Source organism: Prionailurus viverrinus, chromosome B3, assembly GCF_022837055.1.
Source record: "Prionailurus viverrinus isolate Anna chromosome B3, UM_Priviv_1.0, whole genome shotgun sequence".
NCBI classification, from domain to species: Eukaryota; Metazoa; Chordata; class Mammalia; order Carnivora; family Felidae; genus Prionailurus; species Prionailurus viverrinus.
Window position 1 is genome coordinate 42,558,229 of NC_062566.1, and position 26,287 is coordinate 42,584,515.

At 43.6% G+C, this 26,287-nt stretch overlaps 1 protein-coding gene and 1 long non-coding RNA gene across 3 annotated transcripts in view; one reads left to right on the plus strand and one right to left on the minus strand.

Moving 5' to 3' along the window:
- The window catches only part of CGNL1 (cingulin like 1), a 201,394-nt gene that overhangs the window by 128,054 nt on the left and 47,053 nt on the right, over nt 1-26,287 (minus strand). The gene's annotated exons all lie outside the window — the stretch shown is intronic.
- On the plus strand, nt 19,949-24,658 carry LOC125168642 (uncharacterized). The gene is made up of 3 exons (XR_007153230.1): nt 19,949-20,047; nt 20,732-20,881; nt 24,330-24,658. It is a non-coding gene; the product is annotated as an uncharacterized LOC125168642 (long non-coding RNA).

Below are 26,287 nucleotides of genomic sequence, written 5' to 3' on the forward strand. Positions count from 1 at the left end.
CACTTAACTTCCACCCCACCCTCTCAGCTCCATGCCTCTTGAAGATACTAAACAGAGTAATAATATTTTCATACATGGGAACAAACTGTCTGAATTCCTTTTTTGAACTTCAAAATTTAAACATCATCAAAAGGGGACTGCTGTTTTCAGTAGCAAAAAGGCTACATGTTATTCTAATGAACTTTCTGATAAGAAATCCAATCCACACTAGACCTACTTTTCACAATTACTTCCCTGACGATGATTTTGCATGTTAAAACTAAAAGCAATTCAGAAAATAAAGCCAGTGAGAAATCCACCCCCCCCCCTTCATATTTGCTAAAAACAAAGAAAAAAGCAGAGCCAGGCATCAGGGAAGTTTCAGCGAGTCAAGACCTCCCATAAATGCTAAAACTTAGCTCTTGCTGCCATAACAAATGTATTAAAACTCCTCGTGTATACAGAAAGCTTTTTAAAAGTGTTTTTCATGTTTATTTATTTTTGAGAGACAGAGAGAGAGCATATGAGCGAGCGAGCAAGCAAGCAGGGGAGGGGCAGAGACAGGAGACACAGAATCCAAAGCAGGCTCTAGGCTCTGAGCTGTTGGCACAGAGCCTGATGCAGGGATCGAACTCACAGACAACAAGATCCTGACCTGAGATGAAGTTGGACGCTTAACCGTCTAAGCCACTCAGGCACCCCCAGAAAGCTTTTTTAGGAGCCCACCTCCAAAGAGTAGAGGCAGATGACACAGCTTTGTCATCAGTAGTCAGATGGTTCAACCACAACTGGTACCAACTCTACCCCCATGAGGTAACAAAAAACTCACATCAAAGAAACAGATGGCCCGGGGCGCCTGGGTGGCTCGGTCGGTTGGGCGTCCGACTTCGGCTCAGGTCATGATCTCACGGTCCGAGGGTTCGAGCCCCGCGTCGGGCTCTGTGCTGACAGCTCAGAGCCTGGAGCCTGTTTCGGATTCTGTGTCTCCCTCTCTCTGTGACCCTCCCCCGTTCATGCTCTGTCTCTCTCTGTCTCAAAAATAAATAAACGTTAAAAAAAAAAAAAAAAAGAAAGAAACAGATGGCCCAACCTTCCATGTGGCCTGTGAACTGACCAGAAACAAGACAACAAATTCTAATATCATTCAGTAAGCACTAAGTTACTATTTCATAAGTAGTCAACATTTTGATAAACAAACGAATGCAAGGAAAAGCATTTATTTCAGAATGTATTCAGAGCACAGCACTATCGGTAACTCTGGCCATTAGTTCAGTATGCATACTAATACCTTTCTGGATTTACACAGCACACTCCTGTGACCTTCTTACCACACTCTCGTGTGTTTGGTCAACATTTTCAAACACATTTTGAACCAGCAGGCACGTGGTTTCCTGAGGTACCCGCTCCAGCTTGTTGTTCCCACCTTCAGTGCCCTTTGTTACTCCCCGCTCCTCTTCTGTGTCACTAAGCCACTTCCACTCTCAGTGGCTACAGAACAAGTCCATAGCAAGTCCTGCGCTTTCTGTAAGCCCACAGAAAGTTCTAGGTTGTCCACTTCCTTCGTTCTCAAAACCCTGCACTGGCTTCCCATGGCCATCACAATAAAAGCCTTAAGATGACCTGTGAAATCCAGCAGGTTCTGCGTCCATCTCCTTTTCCCAATGCTCTTCCCCTAGGATAGCCATGCTCAAGACTTTCCGTCCAGCCTCAACTTCTTGTTGGCCATCTCATAGGAAAGACGATCCCCATAAAGTAGGATTTTCCACCATCCCCCACCCACCTTACCTCACCAAATTGTTATTCTGAGCTCTTATCACCCACTGATATGCCTTTGTGTGTTTACTGGCATCTCCTCCAGTAGATCTCCCCCACCAAAACACAAGTTACCAAGAGTAGGATCTGTGCTTTGCGATCCTTTGATAAAGATACCACCACCTATCCTCTAGGGTTAATGTAGGGTCTGGCACTTAGTTGTAAACATAGCAGTTGGTAAGCATCTGTATTGAACGAATAAAAGGCATTTGTCTTAAATGTAAATTGCAGCCCCACACAGTTAAATAAAGCCAACACCTTTTGAGAGCGTTTGCGTCTTCTCTAAACCCTGGGGAAGGGGGCAGAGTCTGGGCTGAGGAAGGCAAACATGGAAGAAGCACAGAAAAAGATTAATAAAGCACCTTTTCAGAGGTCCCCATCCTTTCTCCCCTCCCCACACACTCTTAAACAATAGAAAAGAATTGAAGATTGTACAGAACAAAGCTAAGAATGCTGCAGAAAACAGAGAACCTATCACAGAGTCCAAGCAGGAAGATTTAGAAAGACAAAGCCTTACCCGGGAGCAGGAAAAACAAAGATCACAGCTCCCAAATCAGAAGCAGGGCCAAACGGCAACCCAAAGTCAGTGACACAGGTAAGTGTGAGAAATGAGGTGAGTATGAGAAAGATGGTCCAGCCCAGGGATGGTGGAAGCAGTGATGTTGATGTCATCACTGACACTGGAGGCCAGGAGAAGGGCGAAGTAAACAAGAGAGCCATCAACATTGACACAGCACTTTACAGTTCAGAAAGCATCAATACCACATGACTGTATTGAGCACAGAAAAAGACAGTGAGACGGGCTGCACAGTTTTACAGGTAAGGAAACTGAGGCTCAGAAAAGTCCAGTGATTTCTCGTCTGAGATCACAGAGCAAGCAAGGAGAGGTGGAACTTCAGTGTCTTAGGGGTCTGAGGACTCTCAGCTCTTTAACCCTTTAACCCAGATAAACTCCATTCTTCAGTCCCCTTCTCAACGTGATTACTAGGACTTACTTCAGCCACATTACACTAACAACTATTTATTCAAAAGCAGGATGTCCCTCCTGCATTCCTCCAGGGATTGATTCCAAGACCTCTTGACTTGAAAGAAATTTGGTCTTCTCTAAGCCTTCTTCAGGTGCTTGAAAGCTTAAGAGACCAGAGAAGTCAAACCCAGACTTCTAAGACCATTGTCTCAGGCTCCACAAAACCACAGCCAAGAGTAACAACTATAGAAGAACTGAACAAAACTGCTACTAGAAGCATTTCTCTGTGAAAATGCACCATCTGCAAAAACTTGCAGAGGGCCCAGATTTTCCAGTAAGTCCTTCAAAATACCCCTACCATAGCTCTCATAGAAACCCAGTGTCTGAAAATCCAGAATAGTTCCTCAGATTTATTAGAACTGAATTCTTTCCTTGAACACATATCGCATGCTATTAAAAAAGAAAAATTGCCAACATCCATAAACCCATGAAGATGCTGTTCTGCTTTCGTCACTAGCTGGCGGATGTAAAAATTAAAAAGGACCAAAGGGGATGTGCCCTGGAGTTTCAAGAGGTCCAAAGCTGGGCCCCTCCGAACTGAGCAGGCAGAAATGCTGCAGAGCTCCCGGGTGCTGGGCATGGCTGGTAAGGACAAGCAAACGGCACCTTGAAAAAGCATTGAGGGGGGAAAGACATGTCTAACCATCTAAATGAACACCTCAGATTGCACTGGAAGCAGATGAGAAGTCAAGGCTGCCAGCTGAGCCCTGGTCCAGGGCACTCCCTGGGCAGCAAACCCATCTCAGCTCTGGGAGCCAACCAGAGCCATAAGAGGCCCCCTTTCCTCCATGGAAGCCTCCTCAGAAGTGCAGGGGATAGGTCACTGGGCTCTGGTCTGTGCATCTGTCTTCTAGAAAGGCTGGGAGGGGTGCCCTTCTCCAGGGGAAAAGTCAACCCAAGGATAGAGAGGGGTATCTCTCTAGACATGGGCTCAAAAACTTACTGGCCCTTTTCTCAGGCTGTTTCTTTTCCTTCTGTGCAACGTCACCTCCATCTATTTAGATTGAGTATTTGCCAGCTCGCCTCCAGCCAGCCAGATGTTGCCTTTCAAGGATTGCATATTTCTATAATTATTTCCAGGAGAAGCAAACACTCTTGAGCCACTAGGGTTTGCCACAGAATTCACTTTTTCCCACAAAGGGTGTGGGTCTTCCTCTGCGCCCTGCTCTCAGTGGGCAAACCGAGATGGGTGGGCCATCCAAATCAATGCAGTCAATGAAACCTGTTTTGAAATAAACTCCTTGGTATCGGTGAAGAGTTGATTCATCTCCCAGCTTTTGCTTTTAAGTCTGGGTTTTTTTAACCCCATATTTCTTGGAAAGGAGCTTTACTGTTGAGGAAGAGTTTTAAACACACTCCCATTAGGCCATACTTGCAAAAACAGTACCATTTTCTTAGCAGCACAGTCTTGGCCCCCATGCTTCCAGGAAACCAGCATGTTGTCCTGGCCTCGAAGGGGCGTGTCAGCCTGGCTGACAAAGCTCAGCATGAGTCAGGAGCAACTTGGTCTGGCCAAGACCACCTCTGAGGTTGCCACTGAGAAGGCAGACCCCCTTGTCAGTAGCTGGCAATGAGGGCCCCTTAATAGTCGCTTTCAAAAGAGTCCCCTGACATCAAGTTCCTGGCCGGCACTGTGGAAGAACAGCCTCCAAATGATAGCAAAAGATTCCATGGTGGCCTTTTCTGACATCATTTGAAAACCACCTTCAATTTCTTCTGTAGATTCAGAAAAGTGCCCAGCCCTTAGATTTTCATTTGAAATAATGTATGCATGCAGTTGCAATTTCAAAGGCCCACTATCTGCTGCCTTGTCAAAATATTTAAGCGTGTGGCCTAAAGCCCTGTACAGAGGACTGTGAACGACCTTCCTGGTGGTTGGGACAGAACAAACAAAAGGTCCCTATGAGTAATTTAATCTAACATAAGAAAGGCAGAGGTGAGAGCAGCTGGAGCCTTCAGTACCACTGGGCGTTTAACTTGTTAAATACTTATGGAGCACCTACTATGCGCAAGCCACCTAGAGGTGTGGAAGACATACTGTCAAGCCTCCACCCAGCAGGAGTATCAGTGAGGTTAGGTTTAGCTGTTCATGATCAAAAACACAAAATAACTTTGGCTTAACCAGCAAGAACGAAGTGTGGAGGTAAGCACTCCAGGGGTGGTATCACGGCTCCAGGGTCCTTGGGGATCCAGACTCCTCCTTTCTTTGTGCTCTACTTAGAGTATGGCTTCCAACTCCACCGTTACATCATGATCCAAGATGGCTACTGGATTTTAGCCGTTGTGTCCATGTCCCAAGCAGTAGGTAGGAAGACACAGAAAAAGCAAAAGGATGCACTGTCTACACAAGTCAGTCTCTGGAACCTTCCATAAGCCCCACACATAACACTTCACCTTTCAGTTACTAAAGCTGAAGTCCCTGGCCCATAGCCATGTGAAAGGGAGGCTGGGAAATAGAATCTTTTAGCTTGGCACATTATTACACCCTAGAAAATTATCAGGTATTTTGGTTACCAAAGAAGAAGAGAATAGACACTGGATGTAAAATTAGCAGCCTTTGCCACAGAATGCAGAAAAAGAGAATTTGAAGATGAGACAATGTGGAGCTCTATTAAGTTCAGAGAAGAGTTGATGAAGATGCCTAATAAAATCAATTTTCCAGACCACCCACCTTTGAAATGAACACGTTTCGTGGAACATGAAAACTGATAAGGAAACTTCTTAGGCATTCTATAACTGTGGCACCATCAGAATCACTTGCGAGTTTTTTTTTAACAATACAAGTCTCCCAGACCCCTTTTGGAAATTCTGATGGATGGATTAGAGTTGAGGCCTAACATTCTGCATGTGTGCACGCATGCACACATGCAACCCAGGTAATTCTCCTGATGGGTCGTCTGATTCTAAAACAATGACTTCATCCAAACCCTCACTTAAAACATGAGGACACAATTTAAAAATCATGGGGTTTGTCCCACATCCCTCTTAGTTGTCAGAACCAACACTAGAATCCAGGTGTCTTCACTCATAATCGTCTTCTTACCGGAAGTCATTGCTCTGAGGAACTTGAATTTGGGCCTCCTGACTCCTCAATACAAATAATCTGACCATGTAGTCAAACTATCTACGTCTTCTGGCTGAAGGGTCTTAGTTTCCAAGCTAAATCCAATCTCCATCTAAATTATCCTTAGGTACCCACCCACAAACGTGGCACAACCAACCATCTGTTGAATCCCTACCCCTGCAGCTGGACCGAACATGGGCAAGGGGCACCTGGGTGGCTCAGACAGCTAAGCGTCCAACTTCAGCTCAGGTCATGATCTCATGGTTTATGAGTTCGAGCCCCAGTGCTGACCGCTCAGAGCCTGGAGCCTGTTTTGGATTCTGTGTCTCCCCGTCTCTCAGCCCCTCCCCTGCTCATGCTCTGTCTCTCAATAATAAATAATTGTTAAAAAAAATTAAACATAAACAACAACAACATGTGCTGCCATGCTACCTAACAGGGGGGAGCATACAGAGTGATTTTAAAAAGGCTATATGTATCTAAGTATGTGTGTATGGATGTGTCTACATATCTACACCTGTATCCCCCTTCTCTGAGATCTCAAAGACCCTGAAGAAGGAAGCAAGAGGGATTATCCAAGGATAGAGGCTGGAAATGATCCCTATTTCAGTCAGCATCTGAACACAATCTTTTCCTCTGTTGGGGAATTCCCCATGTACACAGGAGAACTGAAGTGAGGCAGAGACCACAACTAACTGGTAGAGGTGAAAAGGCCAAATTCTCATCTCTGCTGCCACAAGGTGGGCCTGTGTCCCCAGTGCAGCATGGCCCTGGTGGCATGTCCTACTCAGAGCATGCCTGTGGCCCTACGTACCCAGCTTCCCTGGACCATTTCCATAGTCTGGTTCCCACTTTCCCAGCAATTTCGTGAGCCTCACGGTATCTGAGCTCTAAAAGGACTAGCTTCTATTCACAATTAAGATCTGTGCTTGATGTCCTCATGGAAACAGGGAGGCCTCCATTCCCCAAAGGTTATCCACTTCAGGGTAAATGGATAACCTGAAATGGTGAGAAGGACGGTGGTGATCTAGGAAGACCCTCAGGCCAGGCTAGAAAGTGCCACACACAGAAACCAGAGGGCACAGGAGGGATCTGCTTCTGGTGGAAGACGAGCATCTCCCCTGGCATCTTCTCTTTCTTCCATTCTTCCCTCCTCCTTTTCCAGGCTCTACTTGCCTCTCTTCTTGACAGAGGCATTTCTCCTACTTCTTGCCTCTTGCATCCAATAAATAAAGGCCTCTCTTTGGACTAAAAACTGAAACGCAAAAATACCTCATCTGACACTTCTGATTCACAATTTGCACTCTGAAAACACCAGGAAATACACAGAAACAGTCTTTGATAAAAGAGTAAATTGGTACATTGTTTTGTACCATTGTTACCTAAACAAGAGTAAATTGGTACACGCTTACGGCAGACCGCACCAAATTTTAAATGTATACACCAGCTGATCCAGCAATTCTACTTCTAGTAATTAACCTTAAACAGAAGAATTACACAAACACAATCCTAAGTGTGTAAATACTTGTATACAAATAACTCAAATTTCCATTAATAGGAAGCTGGCTAAATTTTTATATATCCACATTGCATAATACCAGAAAGCTATTAAAAATTTTTTTTATATACAGCCATGGAAAGTATCATGATACATTGTTTTTAAAAAGTATCAGGATAATGTATATACAGTTATATATATAACTGTATATATATTATATATATAATATATATAAACATATATATTATATATATAACTATATGTATATGTTATATAGAGAGTAGCCTCATTTCTGTAAAATAACATATTTATAAAGTTACATGAAAATCTAAAAAGAGCTTACCAAATTCTTTTATTTATTTATTTTTAATTTTTTTTTCAACGCTTTTTTTTATTTATTTTTTGGGACAGAGAGAGACAGAGCATGAACGGGGGAGGGGCAGAGAGAGAGGGAGACACAGAATCGGAAACAGGCTCCAGGCTCCGAGCCATCAGCCCAGAGCCTGACGTGGGGCTCGAACTCACGGACCGCGAGATCGTGACCTGGCTGAAGTCGGACGCTTAATCGACTGCGCCACCCAGGCGCCCCGAGCTTACCAAATTCTTAAAGAGCTGTTATGCCTAGAGGTGATAAAATGAGTCCCTTTGAATTTATTTTTGATGTTTATTTATGTTTGAGAGAGAGAGAGAGAGTGTGTGTGAGTGGGAGGGGCAAAGAATGAGGGAGACACAGAATGTGAAGCAGGCTCCAGGCCCTGAGCTGTCAGCACAAAGCCCGTCGCAGGGAACTCACGGACCTCAAGATTATGACCTGAGCCGAAGTCGGACACTCAACCAACCGAGCCACCCAGGCACCCTGGGACCCTCTGAATTTAAATCACACATTTCTGTAGTGCTTCCATTTTGATTACAAACAAGTCATTATTACTGTCAAGAAATAAAGATAAATAAATAAAAACAGAAACGGCCTTTGAGCATGCAAAACAGTGGTGCTGGGAAATGACTGTTTCCTTTTTAGGCAACATGTGGTCTCGGACCCAGCACCCAATACATAACACAGTTCATTGTCAGCTTCCTTCTTTTCTTCTTACACACAATCCTACACAGTTGGAAATCACAATCCCTAGTCCAAAGCCAAGTAGAAGTAATGACACAGAAGCGTGAGCCGCTCTGGAAGCAAACAAGGTGTCAGCTATAGAAGATGACAGAAGAACCACAAAAAGCAGTCATATGAACTAGAAGCACAGTAATTTCCACAAGTATCTAACATAGGAACAAGGAGACTTATGCATCTAGAGCCTCTAAAGAGAGCTCCACATGAAAGTAGCCCGTGTCCAGACAGATGGAAGGATAAAGAAGTGGTATACATACAATGGAATATTACTCAGCCACAAAAAAGAATGAGATCTTGGGGCACCTGGGTGGCTCAGTCGATTAAGCGCCTGACTCTTGATCTCACAGTAAATGAGACTGAGCCCTGCATCAGGCTCTGCGCTGACAGTGCGGGCCCTGCTTGGCATTCTCTCACTCTCCCTCTTTCTCTGCCCCTGTCCTGCTCACGCACTCTAAATAAACAAACATTAAAAAAAAAACACACAAGAATGAGATCTTGCTATTAGCAACAACATGGACAGATCTAGTGAGTATTATGCTAAGTGAAATAGGTCAGTCAGAGAAAGACAAACACCACATGATTTCACTCCTCTGTGGAATCTAAAAAACAAACAAAAAACCGGATTCTTAAATACAACAAACTGGTGGTTGTCAGAGAAGAGGTGGAAGGGGGTAGATGAAATAGATAAAGGTGATAAAGAAGTACAAACTTCCAGTTATAAAATACGTCATGGAGATAAAAAGTACAGCATAGGGAATACAGTCAATAATCCAGTAATAACATACGGTGACAGATAGGAACCACATCTATCATGGTGAACACCAAGTAGTGCACAAAACTGTTGAATCACTACGTTGTATTATACACTTGAAATTAATAATAACATTGTATGGTAATTGTACTTCAGTAAAAAATTAAAGTCTAGGGGCGCCTGGGTGGCGCAGTCGGTTAAGCGTCCGACTTCAGCCAGGTCACGATTTCGCGGTCTGCGAGTTCGAGCCCCGCGTCAGGCTCTGGGCTGATGGCTCAGAGCCTGGAGCCTGTTTCCGATTCTGTGTCTCCCTCTCTCTCTGCCCCTCCCCCGTTCATGCTCTGTCTCTCTCTGTCCCAAAAATAAATAAACGTTGAAAAAAAAAAAAAATTTAAAAAATTAAAGTCTAAAAAACGTATCTCCACATGATAAATAAGACTAATAAGAACAGTAGGGACACGTGGATGGCGCAGTCGGTTAAACGTCCGACTTTGGCTCAGGTCATGATTCGCAGTTCATGAGTTCGAGCCCCGCTTCAGGCTCTATGCTGACAGCTTGGAGCCTGGAGCCTGCTTCAGATTCTGTGTCTCCCTCTCTCTCTGCCCCTCCCCTGCGTGCGTTCTGTCTGTCTCTCCCTTCCACCCCCCAGAAAATAAAAAAAACATTAAAAAAAAAAAAAAAGAATGCAAATGGTAATTTTAATTAGTATCTAGGTTTTAGTAATTCTGGGAAATGTGTCCCTGTTGAAATTTCAATTATAAAGCTAAATATTTAGTCTTACCCTTTAAATAAATAAGCTTCAGAAATCAGGAAAATGAACTAATGTGAAATACCTAATTGTCCAACATGTCCAAAATTAAGCTATTATTTTTATTTAGGTTGTACTGTCTGAATAAAGTTTAATGAATTCTGGCTTTTGTTTGTAAAGACCATGAGAGTAGATATTCACTATTCTTAAAAAAAAAATTTTTTTTTTTTAACTTGAGTACAGTTGACACAATGTTACATTAGTTTCAGGTGTACAACTTAGTGATCTGACAAGTATATACAAAATATTTATCGCTCTTCAAAGTTATTCCCCAACACACCCAAAATTAACTTAGGCCCACATGAGAGAACTTTACCCGAGGCCAGCCATCCTCAACGGAAAGATCCCATACCCTCTGCTCTTGAAAGAAAACCAAGAGGTCTCTACTGATTGTCATGAAAATATAAAGTACATTCAGGATTATAAGACTGTAGATTTCTGGTCTATCTTTTTTTCTATCCTCCCTCCACCCCCACCAAAGCATTTTTATTGGCAACAAAAATTAGTCCTGGGTATTCAGGAGATTACGCATGGCTTCAAATAACAAGGTTCCATTTGGCAAAAAAAAACCTAACCAATGAAAACTTCAGCCAATAATGCAAATTATTCAAATATAGATTTTAATTAGGATTTTGAGATTAGATTTAATGTTGAAAAACAATGGCATTGGCTTTAATGCATTTGAAGGAAACAGGACAGTTGTTAAAATATGAAGCCTACACACCAAAATAATGAAGTAATCTCCATGCAAAGTGGTGCTCCCTATGTGTTAATATTCACGTGGGTTAAAACAATAGGAGTATGTGCACTTTTGCGGCTGGGCAAACAACCTGCCAGTGTAATTAGAGTCCATTTACACTGGGACATGAGCCTAGTTTTCCAGCACGCTCAGTTACAAGGTGTGAAATAAGACTTATTTTTCAAACATGCTGTATATCAGACGGCTGCTGTGTGGGTTACACTTTCTCACAGCACTCAAGTCCACTCTGGACGCATCATCACTTCCATCAGCACAGAGTCCAGGGCGCGGCAAATACATAACAAATGCTGGCTTCCTTTCCTTTTTCCTTCTTCCTCCAAATAAAACAGGAAAATGGAAATATGAGGTACATTTATACTATCATTAGCCCTCTATTTTTGGGCATTCCATTTGTGCTTTCTTGTTTCATTATATAGGCACCCAAAGTATCCCCGTTAACAGTATCTTGCTTGCACAAAACTCCAATTTTGTATTTAGCGTGCATATACATACATATACACAGTGAGAAAAAAAATACACCCAAATATTAACACCTATGTATCTTGATGGCAGAACTAAAGTTTTTATTTTTCATCTCATACTTTGCTGTGATTTTCCAAATGTTTTACAATATGCATCTATTGATTAAAAACCAAATTTGATGGCACAAAAATAGACACATAGACCAATGGAATAGAATAGAAACCCCAGAACTAGACCCACAAACGTATGGCCAACTCATCTTTGACAAAGCAGGAAAGAACATCCAATGGAAAAAAGACAGCCTCTTTAACAAATGGTGCTGGGAGAACTGGACAGCAACATGCAGAAGGTTGAAACTAGACCACTTTCTCACACCATTCACAAAAATAAACTCAAAATGGATGAAGGACCTGAATGTGAGACAGGAAACCATCAAAACCCTAGAGGAGAAAGCAGGAAAAGACCTCTCTGACCTCAGCCGTAGCAATCTCTTACTCGACACATCCCCAAAGGCAAGGGAATTAAAAGCAAAAGTGAATTACTGGGACCTCATGAAGATAAAAAGCTTCTGCACAGCAAAGGAAACAACCAAACAACGGAATGGGAAAAGATATTCGCAAATGACATATCGGACAAAGGGCTAGTATCCAAAATCTATAAAGAGCTCACCAAACTCCACACCCGAAAAACAAATAACCCAGTGAAGAAATGGGCAGAAAACATGAATAGACACTTCTCTAAAGAAGACATCCGGATGGCCAACAGGCACATGAAAAGATGTTCAGCGTCGCTCCTTATCAGGGAAATACAAATCAAAACCACACTCAGGTATCACCTCACGCCAGTCAGAGTGGCCAAAATGAACAAATCAGGAGACTATAGATGCTGGAGAGGATGTGGAGAAACGGGAACCCTCTTGCACTGTTGGTGGGAATGCAAATTGGTGCAGCTGCTCTGGAAAGCAGTGTGGAGGTTCCTCAGAAAATTAAAAATAGACCTACCCTATGACCCAGCAATAGCACTGCTAGGAATTTATCCAAGGGATACAGGAGTACTGATGCATAGGGCCACTTGTACCCCAATGTTCATAGCAGCACTCTCAACAATAGCCAAATTATGGAAAGAGCCTAAATGTCCATCAACTGATGAATGGATAAAGAAATTGTGGTTTATATACACAATGGAATATTACGTGGCAATGAGAAAAAATGAAATATGGCCTTTTGTAGCAACGTGGATGGAACTGGAGAGTGTGATCCTAAGTGAAATAAGCCATACAGAGAAAGACAGATACCATATGGTTTCACGCTTATGTGGATCCTGAGAAACTTAACAGGAACCCATGGGGGAGGGGAAGGAAAAAAAAAAAAAAAAAGAGGTTAGAGTGGGAGACAGCCAAAGCATAAGAGACTGTTTAAAACTGAGAACAAACTGAGGGTTGATGGGGGGTGGGAGGGAGAGGAGGGTGGGGGATGGGTATTGAGGAGGGCACCTTTTGGGATGAGCACTGGGTGTTGTATGGAAACCAACTGGTCAATAAATTTCATATATATAAAAAAAAAATAAAAATAAAAAATAAAGTAGAATTACTGTGCTGAAAAAAAAATAAATAAAATAAATAAAAAATAAAAACCAAATTTGATACAACACGGTTCCACTACACACTCACAAGAACAACTAAAGGGAAGATGACGCACAATACCAAGCACGGATACTGCAGCCACTGTGCTAGGTACAAACATCAACTGGTAAAACCACTCTGGAAAACTGTTTCACAGTATCAACCGCAGTTCCAGACACATGAAGATCCAGCAATTCTGCTCCTTTATACCCAAAGAATCTACAAGCAGAGGGGCACCTGGCTGGCTAAGTCAGTAGAGCGTGTGACTCTTGTTCACTGAGTTGTGAGTTCAAGCACCACATTGGGTATAGAGATAACTTAAAAAAGAGAAAGAAAGAAAGAAAGAAAGAAAGAAAGAAAGAAAGGGCGAACAAACATGCATACATATACTGATTAAGACTTTTAATTATAGCCAAGAAATGCAAACAACTCAAAAGTCGATCAACAGTAGGGTAGATAAATCAATTACTGAGGTACAGTCATAGAGGGAGAAATGTAGCCATATATTAAACCATAAGAAGAAATTACTGCCACCTGCAAATCCATGGATGAATGTCAACATAATGTTGAATGAAAAAAGCCAGACACAACTGAGTACACACTACATGAATATGATTCCATTTCTTTTTTTTTTTAATTTTTTTTTTAACGTTTTTATTTATTTTTGAGACAGAGAGAGACAGAGCATGAACGGGGGAGGGTCAGAAAGAGAGGGAGACACAGAATCGGAAGCAGGCTCCAGGCTCTGAGCCATCAGCCCAGAGCCCGACGCGGGGCTCAAACTCACAGACCGCGAGATTGTGACCTGAGCTGAAGTCGGAAGCTTAACCGACTGAGCCACCCAGGCGCCCCTCCATTTCTATGAAGTTCAAGAACAGTCAAATTTTACCTACAGTGATAGAAAGAGGACGGTGGTTATCTTTGTTGAGGAATGGTAAGTGGGAGGGAAGAGCAAACTTCTATTAAAAACTATACACTTATGGGAGAGGGACCAAGATGGCGGAATAGCATGGAAGGTTTTGCATCTCTCATCCCAGGAATGCAGTCAGATCAACACTAAACCATCTTGCACACCTAGAAAAACTATACACTTATGGGGCTCCTGGGTGGCTCTGTTAGTTGAGCGTCCAACTTTTGATTTCAGCTCAGGTCTTGATCCCAGGGTCCTGAGATTAAGCCCCGACTCAAGCTCTGCACTGGGTGTGGAGCCTGCTTAAGAGTCTCTCTGTCTCTCATTTTCTCTCTCTCTGCCCTGCCCCCACTTGTGTTCTCTTGCTGTCTCTATCAAGTAACAAACAAAAAAAACTATACACTTAATGATTGCTACGCTTTTCTACTTAAAAACAAAAAAAAAAAACAAAAAAAAAAAAAAACAAAAAAAAAAAACAGTTTGCACCATAGCTGTAACCACATACTACCCATATGGCCTGGGACAAACTCTTCACCTCACTAAGCTGCAGTGTCTACTGTAAATGGGGACAGACCATCACCTCCTTGATGGGAATGCAAAGGGAATTCAACTAGGCAATGCACAAGGCAAGGGCCCAACATACAACAACCATAGCAGGGGCAGACGTCTCCTAAGGTCTTCCCAGGTGCCAGGCACTGCCCTTGGCTTTAAGTTCTTCATCACTTTGCGATCACATCTCCCCCAGGAGGGGCTCCTTACCTATCCCTAACTCAGGGCCAGAGCGCAGGCTGTGACCTGGGCATTCAGAAGTCATCTGTGTAGAACACCAACCTCAGCATTTATTTCAAGAAGGGTGAATCACTAGTTATGCTGCTGCTGAAGTTTCAAAGAAAGAAAGAAAGCTGGCAGGAGACACACATCAGGACTAAATACAGACCATTGAAGAGAAAAATGACTTCAGCTTCTGAAAGCAGTAGCTGCTTTCTGCAGGAGGAGAAAGAATATTTTATTCCAGGGGAATCATTCATTTTAAATTGAGGACTCTTTTGGGAACTGAAAGAGCTCATCTTTCTTCCCTAAGAAAAGAGGAGACAAGTAGCTCTCTAAAGTTTCTCATGTTGATTAGCTAAATTTACTGTCCTTCAATGTATGTCAGATTTACAACTGAAATAATTTATAAAGTATATGCTTACTGTGGAAAGTAACTTAAAACGTGGATTGTGAAACAAGGGGCTCAGATTAAATTATTTCAGTTAAATGAAACACTGTAAACACTAATAGAAAAGCCTGTGATTTACAAGATGAACTGGTAGATTTAGGAATGACTCAAATCTCATGATTTTTGCTTCAATTAATTTTTAATTTGCTTTCAACGAAGTCAAGACAGATGATCCAGTTTTGAACATAGCCCCACTATTTACTAAGTGCATCACCTTGCATGAGTTACTCCATCTCTCTCTGCCTGTTTCAACTGTAAAAATGGGATAATAATAGGGTTACTCTAAGGACTAAATGAATTCATAGGCATTATGTGCTTAAAACAGTGCCAAGCGCTATCACTATCATTATTTTTTATATTTCCTGATGCAGATGCAGATTTCACCTGAAATTACCAAATTTAGGGGCACCTGGGTGGCTCAGTCGGCTGAGCATCCAAGTCTTCATTTCAGCTCAGGCCAGGTCATGATCTCACAGTTCCCGACTTCAAGCCCTGCATCAGGCCCTGTGCTCATAGGGCAGAGTCTGCTTGGGATTCTCTCTCTGTCCCTCCCAATGCTCATCCTTGTGCTCATTCTCTCTCACACAAAATAAATTAAAAAAACTTAAAAAAAATTACAAAATAAGTAAATAAAAAAATAAAAATAAATTTCAAAAATAAAATTATCAAATTTAGGGGTGGCTTGCCTGGCTCAGTAGGTTACCGCATGTGATTCTCGATCTCAGGGTCACAAGTTCAAGCCCCACATTGGGTGTAGAGATTACTCAAAAATAATACAATAATCAAATTTAATCACAGAATTCACAGATATTAGACTGAAAACCGGAGGAAGATGTATACAAAAATTATGTGAGGTGAGCATAAACATTTAGGTTTACAGGTATATATACATGCACACAAACTTTTTCTCTTTCCCTCCTTCCTCCCTTCTTTCCTCCTATACCCTCCTTCCCTTCCCTCTACCTCCTCATTCTCCTTCCTCCCTTCCTTCCTCTCTCTCTCTCTCATAAGTAATTTAAATCAGGTCCACTCTAGAACATAATGTACCAGCGATCTTAGGATCTTTTGATCCCAAAACGATCCCAACAAAGATGTGAAATACTACTCTTCTTCCAAGTATTTCTAAGGACCCATTACAAAAACACTCTGAAAAGGTATATTTGCTTCTTTTATTTCAAAGGCAGCCTGGAAATTTCCACAGCACATTTGAACCACAAAGTTTATGGTGTTCAAACATGGACTCTTTTCAATCTCAGCAGAAGAGGCCTACTAAAATTTTACATTTTCCTCCAATTGTGAGTGCAGAAAGCTTTTCATTTTGTTCCAAAGGAAATGATCTTACCACAGCTCAATGGGTATCTTTATTGTCTGAATAAAGTGGGCATCCGGTGGCCATTACAGAGAGCTAAATGCTAAAACCCAAGGGTATAAAAGTTAAAAGCAACTTAATGGAAATGTCAGTTACAACATTCTTTCTTTGATTTACAAGAATCAAATTCAGAAAGCGCCCTCTAGCAAAGGAATTATGAAGAATATCAGCACAAACTAATGGTGTCACCTTACTGCCCCTCCCCCCACCCTAATATAAAGACTTTTTAATGATCATATGCCTTTGCTTTTCCACACGGAAGAGAATCCTACTTGAAAATACTATTACATATCATTGTTTCATTTCACTGATAAGCATATTCACACTTTTCTACAATACTGGCCAAATAAAAAACTCTATTTCACTACTGTTACCTAGTTTCTTCCTATTATCAGAATGACATAATTAATTTTTTGATTTGTTAGTGTGGGGTACCAAAGGCCCTTAATTTGCTTTAAAAAAATAATTGCTCAATCTAGGCCATCTAGGTATCTCTCCATTGAAGCCACAACTATCAACACAGCTAACACATGCTGGTGGTTCCCCTTTGCCCTTACCTTAGTTGTAAAAATCTTATTCAGCTTTATTATTCAGAACTTGGCACAGCAGGTTTCAGTTTAAGATGGATGATGAACAGAAAGTTGCATACTCTGATTTTTAGCAATGAATTAGATTCTGGAAGCTCAAGGAAATAGAGGAAACAGCAGCCATATTTTATTTGCAAAATAAATTTCCAGCAGAATCGACTTTCTTGCTGACTTGAGCTAAGTTGGGTTCTGGCACCTCATAAAGTTGCTCTGGGTCTTGATCTAAATATTCATTCATTCTTCAAATGTGTATTTGAATCTACTATGTGTAAGACAATGTGCAGTATACCAAGGAAGATTTTTAAAAAATGACTGTTTCACTCCTGGACTTTTTTCCTTCTCAACTTCCCTTCAGGCCAATTACACAGTCAAGTGGCCCTCCCATTCCTCATAACGCCCATGTTAGAACCCTGGTTTCCTCTCTTTAAGCTCCTGTACACACTAAGAAAACACCTATCATTTTCTTTTCTATTTTAAAGGTAATACATACAGTGATTTTTTTTATAAAATTCAAACAGTCAAGAAAGACTGTTGAAATGGCAAAGAAACATTCCTTCCCAGCCATACCAATCCCATAACCAATAACCATGTTTCTTGGGACTGTTTACAGAAATTTATCTTTGCCAACCAAGAATTAAGACTTTTTAAAAACAAACATGGGATCTGAGGATACATACTAATTTGTACCTTGCTGGGGGGGGGGGGGGGGGGGGGGACTTCATGGTATATTTTGTGAATTTTTCCTTATTAGTATTTACAGATCTGCCCAATGACTGGAAGATATTTAGGTTATTTCCAGTGTTTTGTTATCATAATGCTGCAATGAATATCTTTGTATGCTTGCCAGAACACTTATGCAGGTATAAGATACATTCTTAACAGTGGAAGGACTGAGTTAGAATATATACATTCTTAATTTTGAAAGAGAATGCTGTGGCCAACACTAGAGGTTACCTACAACTGCCCCTTTCCTCCTGGCCAGCAAAGCTCCAGTTTTGTCCCCTCTCCTCCCAGTACTCATGTGCTTCAGGGAAGGCTGGGCCTCTAACCCAGAGACTGGTCTAAGCAAAACATGGGAGCCACCTCTCCCATGCAAGTCATTGGTTCAGGTGTGGGCATCTGACCCAGTTTGGCCAAAGAGGCTATGGAAGTTCTGCAGGGGGCTTCTGGAAGAGGCATTCTCCACTTTGCTCTTTTCCTGCCTCTGGACATCACTGTATATGAGGATACAGGCTGGAGCAGGAGCAGCAGCCACATGAGGGCCATGGGGAGACAAGCTTGAGGACAAATGCCAAATACTGAAGCTGGCACAGAGAAAAGAGACAATGCATCTGGGTCTTCTATTAATTCATGCCCAAAATGTCCTAGCTTTGAACTTCTGGTTTACATGAGATAATACATATCTTTATTATTTCAACCACTTTTAATTGGGTTTTATTTACCAGCTGGTGAAAGAATCCCCATTGCCAAAGTGCTCTCCAAAAAGAAGTCCACTGGATTTATAATCCCACCCATGGCACATATGAGTGCTTTGTCTCCTCACACCCTTGGCTTCACAGGGTTTTAGTCCCCACCTGTTCTCAGTGCATTTTCACTTAATGGCCAGAGTCTTTTTTCCCTCGGAGAGCCTGACAGCTCTTCACGAAAAAAGACACACTGCAAACAAGTAACACAAGGGCTGACTACTCTTAACCAACATTTCATTCTACGCCTCCCAAGGCACTGCACTTTGGCACAAGGCTCACCTGACTCCTTCAGAAAGGAGACACTGTCACATACGGTATACAGGATATGCTGTAATGCCTTAAAGCCAGTCACCATTCTCTTTCTGGGCCAAACAGTCAGAGGTGTGTGGAAGGACAAACCCTAGACTGCAAACTGGATGACCTAGTTTGGATCCACTTGAAGAGAAGTCACCCAACCCTCCTGAGGCCTGTTTCTTCACATACAAAAGGAGGACTCTGGAAACTAAGGCCCAGGGTCCTTATAAGAATAGGGACCATGGGGCACCTGGGTAGCTTAGTCAGTTAAGCTTCTGATTCTTGATATCGGCTCAGGTTGTGACCTCGTAGCTGTGAGATCGAGCCTCACATCGGGCTCCGCCCTGAGTGTGCAGCCTGGTTAAGATTCTCTCCCCCCGGGGCGCCTAGGTGGCTCAGTTCGTTAAGTGTCCGACTTCAGCTCAGGTCATGATCTCACGGTTTATGAGTTCGAGCCCCGCATCGGGCTCTCTGCTGACAGCTCAGAGCCTGGAGCCTGTAAAAAAAAAAAAAAAAAAAGATTCTCTCCCCTAAACCTCTCTGCCCCACCCCCATTTGCACACATGTGCTCTCTCGCTCTCTCCAAATAAACATTTAAAAAAGTAAACATGGGGCAGCATGCATGAAGGCCCTGATGATAAAGAGTGTGACTATTAAAGGTGGGATTTAGGCTCACTCCCAAAGACCAATGCTGAGGAGGGACCTTGCAAAGGGTAAGTCAAACCCCCAGTCTCCCTGGATACTTTGGTCCTTTGTCCTCTTTGCTCTACCTGTCACTCTCCTGCCATCACAGTGGGCACCTGTCAGGTCACAACTACTGACTTAAGAGAAACCCAGCTCATCACTTCTGCCCCTCCCACAGATAAGCAGAACCCCCAGGACCACCATCACTGTGAATGAACATGAAGTGATGTTTGGCTAGCCAAGAGTCAGTGCATGTCAGGCTAATTTATGATAATTACCAAGCCATCGGCTGGTACCTGGACAAACTGTCTATGATTCTTCACCCAGCTGGCCTAGGTTCCACAAGTTCCCAAAAGGCTGTTCTTCCAGATCCTCCAGTGCCTCACTCCCCTGTAATGGGGTGATATGTCCACCATCCTTGCCATGTGACTTTGCAGTACCTCCCCCTAGAACAGACCAAGCATGCCTCCCCACCAGACTGATGTTGGTTTTGGCCGTGGGTTGGCTAATGGAATGTTGGTAGAACATTTGGCAGTTAGGAGCCAAAGTCTTAAGAGCCATCACACGTTTCCACTCGACATCTTCTGCTGGAGTGAGCTGCCATGCGATGAACCTGTACTAGGTAACTGCTCCCCCTTCAGCCCTGGCCCCAGAGTAAGCACATGTGGAACAGACCTGAAGCCAAATGAAAGCCTGACCCAGTCAAGGCCAGCCTAGGTCGACCTAACCACACCTAATCAAGAGGAGCAAGTGGGAAAATACATGTTTGTGGTTGTGACACCTTGAGATCTGGGGTTGTCACCCAGGACTATTATGCAGCAAAAACTCACATAACCACTGTTAACACCAAAAACAATGATTTGTGCTTAAAGAGATCTTACTTCATTAACCAAACACACATAAAGCAGCTCTCTACACGTGGCATCATCCTACTCCACAGGGAGCTGAGATCAGAAAGTACAAAGGCAACTCATTCCTACAAGTACCTTTTTAGTCTAGCAAAACCCCAAGGTTCCTAATCCTATTGGGGTCGAGGGGTCTCTGTTAACAAAGCTTCTATTCATTTCATTCATTTATTCTCCTGGATTAAATCACAGGAGGGATGAAATCCAACATTTATGCATCTAAGTGATCCTATTTGTACATTTACTGATGGTGCAATCTACTTTCTTCTACAAATGTACTATTTAATTAAAAGACAGAAATGAGAAGTTATTTTTTAAAAGACAGAAAAAACTGGACTTATTTTTTAATGAACTCCTCGGTTCTATCAATTTTCACTTATTCATTCAACATCTATTTACAGAGCACCTGTGGCCTCCTTAGCCCAAGCAAGCTCCAAATCCCAATGGAAAGCTCAGGCCTCTCCCGAAGGACCCAGGACCTCAGAAACTCTGAGCTGCTCTCCTCAACGCTTTAATCTCTTCTTGCTGAAGCCGCCCACCCTATTACTAAGGTCAGAACAAGGGAATACACCACCCCCTTTCAGCCCAGTCCTCTCTGGTGAGCTGGTTTACATCTCCGAGCTGCTTCAGGTCTGTCCAATCTTCTACCGGTCTGGCTGAAGGGGGAGGGAGGGACAGGATAGAGTCAAGATTGTCTGGATCAATGACAAGCTACAAATCTGGCCCAGGCCTCCACCTGGAAATCTAAAGCAAAGGATATTATTAAAGTCACAGGTTAAGGATCACTCACTCCACAGCTTCTCATTTAGAAACCCACAGTGCTGTTCAATGTAAACACTTCCCAAGAATGCTTTAAAACAGAGGGAGGTTTTTATTAACCAACATAATTGAGGGCCACTTCTCATTGTGGAAAGCTTTTAAACAGAGGAATAAAAAGGGCCTGGTAGGTGTTTTCCAGACACTTGTTTTTAAAACCTGCCACCCTGTCCCGGGGAAATGAAGCTCAACTCAAGGCCCGGGTGCACACTCCTGCTGCTAATTGTTCAACAGAAACAAAATACCCGTTAAGACCTTACTCCCCAGCAGAACTGAGGACCCGGCTGGGCCCTTCATTCCAATATTCATTTCAAGGGCCATTAGAATCACTGGAAAAGTGGACAAAATAAGGCTGGCTAAAATGGGCCAAAATAAATGAAGAAAAACATCTCAAAGCTTGCCAACAGGACATGACTTGTGAAGAGAACAGGCCAATGAAACTGAGGCTGGGGCTGCTCTCCAAAAAGACCAGGTCAACAGGCATGAAGCGGTGGTCATTGCTGCGACGCATGGATACGCCTGGAAAGCACAATGTTAAGTCCGAGAAGTCAGCCACGAAGGCCACAAACGGTAGCATTCCATTTAAACAAAATGTCCAGGACAGTCAACTCCACAGAGACGGAGAGGAAACCAGGGTCGTAGGGCCTGGGAGGGAGGGAGGGAGGGGGTCGCAGGGACCATGTGAAGTGACTGCTCTATGGGACACAGCTTCCCTCCGGGCGGATGAAAAAGTTCTGGAGTTAGTGGACATGGTTGCTCAACGCTAGAAAGGTACTTGATGCCGCTTAAAATTTAAATTGCTTCAAGTTACAGGGGTAAAAATGGCCGAGCTAATGTTGTGTGTATTTCACTACAATGAAAAGTTACAAGATACCAGGAACTCCAGAGAAAACCTTCTTCAGCTCCTAACCCAGGGGCAATCCCTTCCTCACCTGAGAAAAATGACACATGCAGCAGGCCAAAATGATACATAGTATTATTTTATTAAGACCGCATCTACTGGGCTAAACTTCCCATGCACAGGGCACACTCAAGGCCAAGTCACTTCCCCTACGCCTACCCTCAGGTGGGTGGTGGTGGTACCGGCAGCCTCATTTCACAGGCGAGGAAACCAGGCGCGAGCAGGTCAAGCTTACCCAGGGTCACAGAACAAAGAAGGGAAAAGCCAAAGGGTGAAGCCACAGGTGGGGCGACCAAGTAGTTCACACCTACACACACGCTCACAACCACGAATCACACGCTATGCCGCAGGAATGTTTTCTGGGCCTAGTTTACCACCTGGCCAGCAGCACAGCATTCTTTGGCTACTGAGCCCTAATCCTTTGTGGTGCCACATACTGAGTGGCCACTTAGGAGCAGAGTTCTCTGAAAAACGCGACCAAAAGGTCTGCCTGAGTAGCCATACCACACCTTCACGCACGTGGGGCTGTTTCTACATGTGCACAGTTATTTTCGTTAGTCCTGGAGCAATATAAGATAAGAGGGTCACCTGCCCTCTTTTACGGAAAAGAAAAGCAAGCCTCCCCAGGTCTGTAGCTGACCTTAGGCCACACACAGGTAGCAGGAGCCCGGCTTCTACGCCAGGGCCCCACTCTGCTGTCTGCCTTCAGGGCCCGGGGTTTAACTATCCAGAGAGGTTAAGGGTTTTAGCATATTAGTTATTTGTATGTAAATGTATATGTATTATTTATATGTAAATAGATGCAAGCAATTACAAATGAAGTTGGGAACCCCTTAGCAGAGAGGAAAGTAGCTATTTCTCACACTTCAGGGGCACCTGTGGGGTAACAGAGAAACATCAGTAAAAGGTTAATTTCCATTCCTTCCTCCCTACTTAAGAAAGGAGGGCTCTTTGTCACTGGTCCTGTGTCCCTTTATCCCTTTGATAAGAATGTTTTTAAAAACAGCCACCACTCTGGGGCGCCTGGGTGGCGCAGTCGGTTAAGTGTCCGACTTCAGCCAGGTCACGATCTCGAGGTCCGTGAGTTCGAGCCCCGCGTCAGGCTCTGGGCTGATGGCTCAGAGCCTGGAGCCTGTTTCCGATTCTGTGTCTCCCTCTCTCTCTGCCCCTCCCCCGTTCATGCTCTGTCTCTCTCTGTCCCAAAAATAAATAAACGTTGAAAAAAAAAAAAAAAACAGCCACTGCTGTTAGAGGTCCCAACTTGCCAGGTTCTTAGCTTGGCATGACTGACATTTCGGGCCGGGTAATTCTTTGTCGTGGGGGCTGTCCTGTGTGCTTTGGGGTGTTTAGTAGCATCCCTGGACTCTGTCCACTAGACGCCCGTAGCCACCGCCACCCCCCAGTAGCCACCCCCCAGTCATGACAGCCCAGAAAGTCCCCAGAGATTGCCAAACATCCCCTGTGGGGCCCTATTTGAGAACCAAACTCTATAGGGTGGCTCAGTAGGTTAAGTGGTTAAGTGTCTAACTTCACCCTGTCAGGTCATGATCTCACAGTTGGTCGGTTCCAGCCCCACATCAGGCTCTGTGCTGACATCTCAGAGCGTGGAGCCTGCATCAGATTCTGTGTCTCCCTCTCTCTCCCTGCCCCTCCCCCGCTCATGCTTGCCTGTGCTCTCTCTCAAAAATAAATAAACGTTAAAAAAAATTCTAGTGTCAAAGAGATGTGGCCCTAACAACTCTACGAGACAGGCACTTGTAACGACCCCATTTTATAGGCAAGGAAACAAATCCAAAATCCAAAAGGAAGCTGCCAGAACTCCATACTCCTAGCGAAGGGCAGCCGTGGCTCCCAACCCAAGTAGGAGAAACCCCAATACTCTCACCCCGTGGTGTGGAGACAGAACGAGGATACAAGGCACAGAGCTACTTGCTATGTGTATTTAAATGTGAGCCTGCGTCTTGCCCTAGGAAAAGGGATGGTAGGCCTGAACCCTCCTGTTATTTGGTGCTCGACCCCAAAGAAAATAGTCTCTGCTGCCTCTGCTGAGAAGAGCAGTCCCAACAATGTCTGAGAGTCTCAAGGACCTCTTTACTCACAAAATAACTCGCAAGGGTTAGGGTTAGGAAGAGGCAAGCCCTGCAAATAATAAATGCTTGAAGCATAAACATAAGATCCTGGCCATGGGAACTTGAAATACATTTTTTAAATGTGTTTTCAGAAATTCTGATTACTTTTATGAAACACTGCCCCATGCTTACTCATGTTTCTTTTCTGTTTAGAAACCGCTGCAGCTGCTACAGATAGAAGAAACACAGGGACATCAAGTTATGAAAGGCCAACTGACTTCCATCCTTCCTTTCGTGAAATTTCACCAAGCACCCACCTGCTACTAGATCCAAGGATACAAAGCCAGTGGAGAGCCCCCCTCCTCTTTATAGGGTTGTTCACAGGTTTGTGGGAGTTGAGCAGGTACGCCAAGAGCTCCAATGGTGTTCTGTGAGATAAAGGCCTCTGCAAGCAAGCCTTTTTTGGTCAAAGAAATGAAGAGCCAGTGTGGAAACCAGATGTCTGGGTCTGAAGAGGCCATCTCAGTCATTAGTAGCACAGCAAAGGGCCACACTAGTTTGAACCCTGGATCCTACTATCTGGTAGGTGCACAACTTTGACAACTTACCCAGTTTCTCATGGCCTTGTTTCCCGCACCTGTAAAATGGGTTTATGGTAGCGCTTGTTTCCTAGGGTTGTTATATTAAGAGCCTCTCAGACAAGGCTGGCAGTAAGTACTCTAGGATGATTTGCTGCAATCATGAGAATTAACTCATCTAGGGCAGGTCTCTGGAGAAATCTGAAGCCCGCCCTGCCCTCTCTCTTCTGTCTACCACCCAGCTGCCTCTCACCCAAGAAGCTGGACTCACTGCAGGGACCCAGTCCTGTAATGAGAGGCAGTCATGTCCTGAGCAGGCCAGACACCAGGGAACCAGTGGCTTTAATCCCTCCCCGCTCCCCATTTGCCCTCTTCCTCCTCCTCACCCTATACCCTCACCACCCCCACCTAACGCCCCCCCCCCAAAAAAAAAAAATTCACAGGTGGCCCAGGGCAACATAGAAAAGGCTAAGTTGATCTGCCTATATCTGGAACAAAGGAGATAGACCCCCAAACCAGAAAATTACAAGTAAAAGAAACCTCCAATTTGGTAAAATCCACCCTGCAGTCTCTTTGCAAATTACTCTCTTATCTCTCGCTCCATTCTTTCTCTATCAGTTCCTCTCCAGCTCCTAAAGCTTCCACTGTAATCACATGCTTAGTAAACTTTCCAGGTTTTTGATATTAGATTAGGGCAAGGAGAGAGGCTAATCGACTTTTCAGCTGTTGCTGTGTAATTCTGAGTAAGTCACTGTTTTTAATAAGGAGGGTAAAAATCTCAGAGGCAAAAATCTTTTTTTAAAAAAAGTGATCAAGGATATACATTGACTCATAGAATATACTAGAACTCTTCATGGCTTTGAGAGCTGGGCCATTTATTTTTCCTTTCAAATGAAGTCCAAAGAGGTCAGCTGTTTAGACTCTGAAACTCTGAGCTGGAATCCCCAAACTCCCACGGGGTACTTGACTCCAGACCTCACCAGGTCCCTCACCTGGAAAAACAGGACTAAAAACACTGATGTCACAGGGTCCCAGAGAGGCATCCTGGTCAAGGCAGGTCCTCTCCTTCGTATGGACTACACAGATTTGCAAGGAAAAACAGAAGGCCTGTTTCAAACACCATAAAATACAAGGACAGACAGCCAGGGAAAGTCAAAGGTAAAAACCAAGAGAATTATTAAAGCCAAAACTAGAAAATCTTGGCCACCTTGCCTCAATCCTGAGATTAAGGCAAGATAATCAACAGTGAAAGATTATTAATACTGGGGCTTTGTAGTTCTTTAGGGGAAAAAAAAAAAAAACACCACTACATATTAACAACCTGAACCACTGTGTACTCTACCTAAGGCGAGCAGAAATGCCTGTGATTGGGTGGCAGGGAACAAGCTCCTCCCTATAAACAGGCTGCCAGCCAGGCTGGCGGCAATTATCCATGCTCATGACGAACACCCTGTGCACTCTAATCCCAAACACGCTAACTCCATGACGACCCTCCACTGAGTGTTCTCTGGAGCTGATCCTTCTCAGTTGAAATGCTGAGCTAGAATCCAATGCAGTAACGAACCCACACTCACTAACCCTGTTTTAAATGCA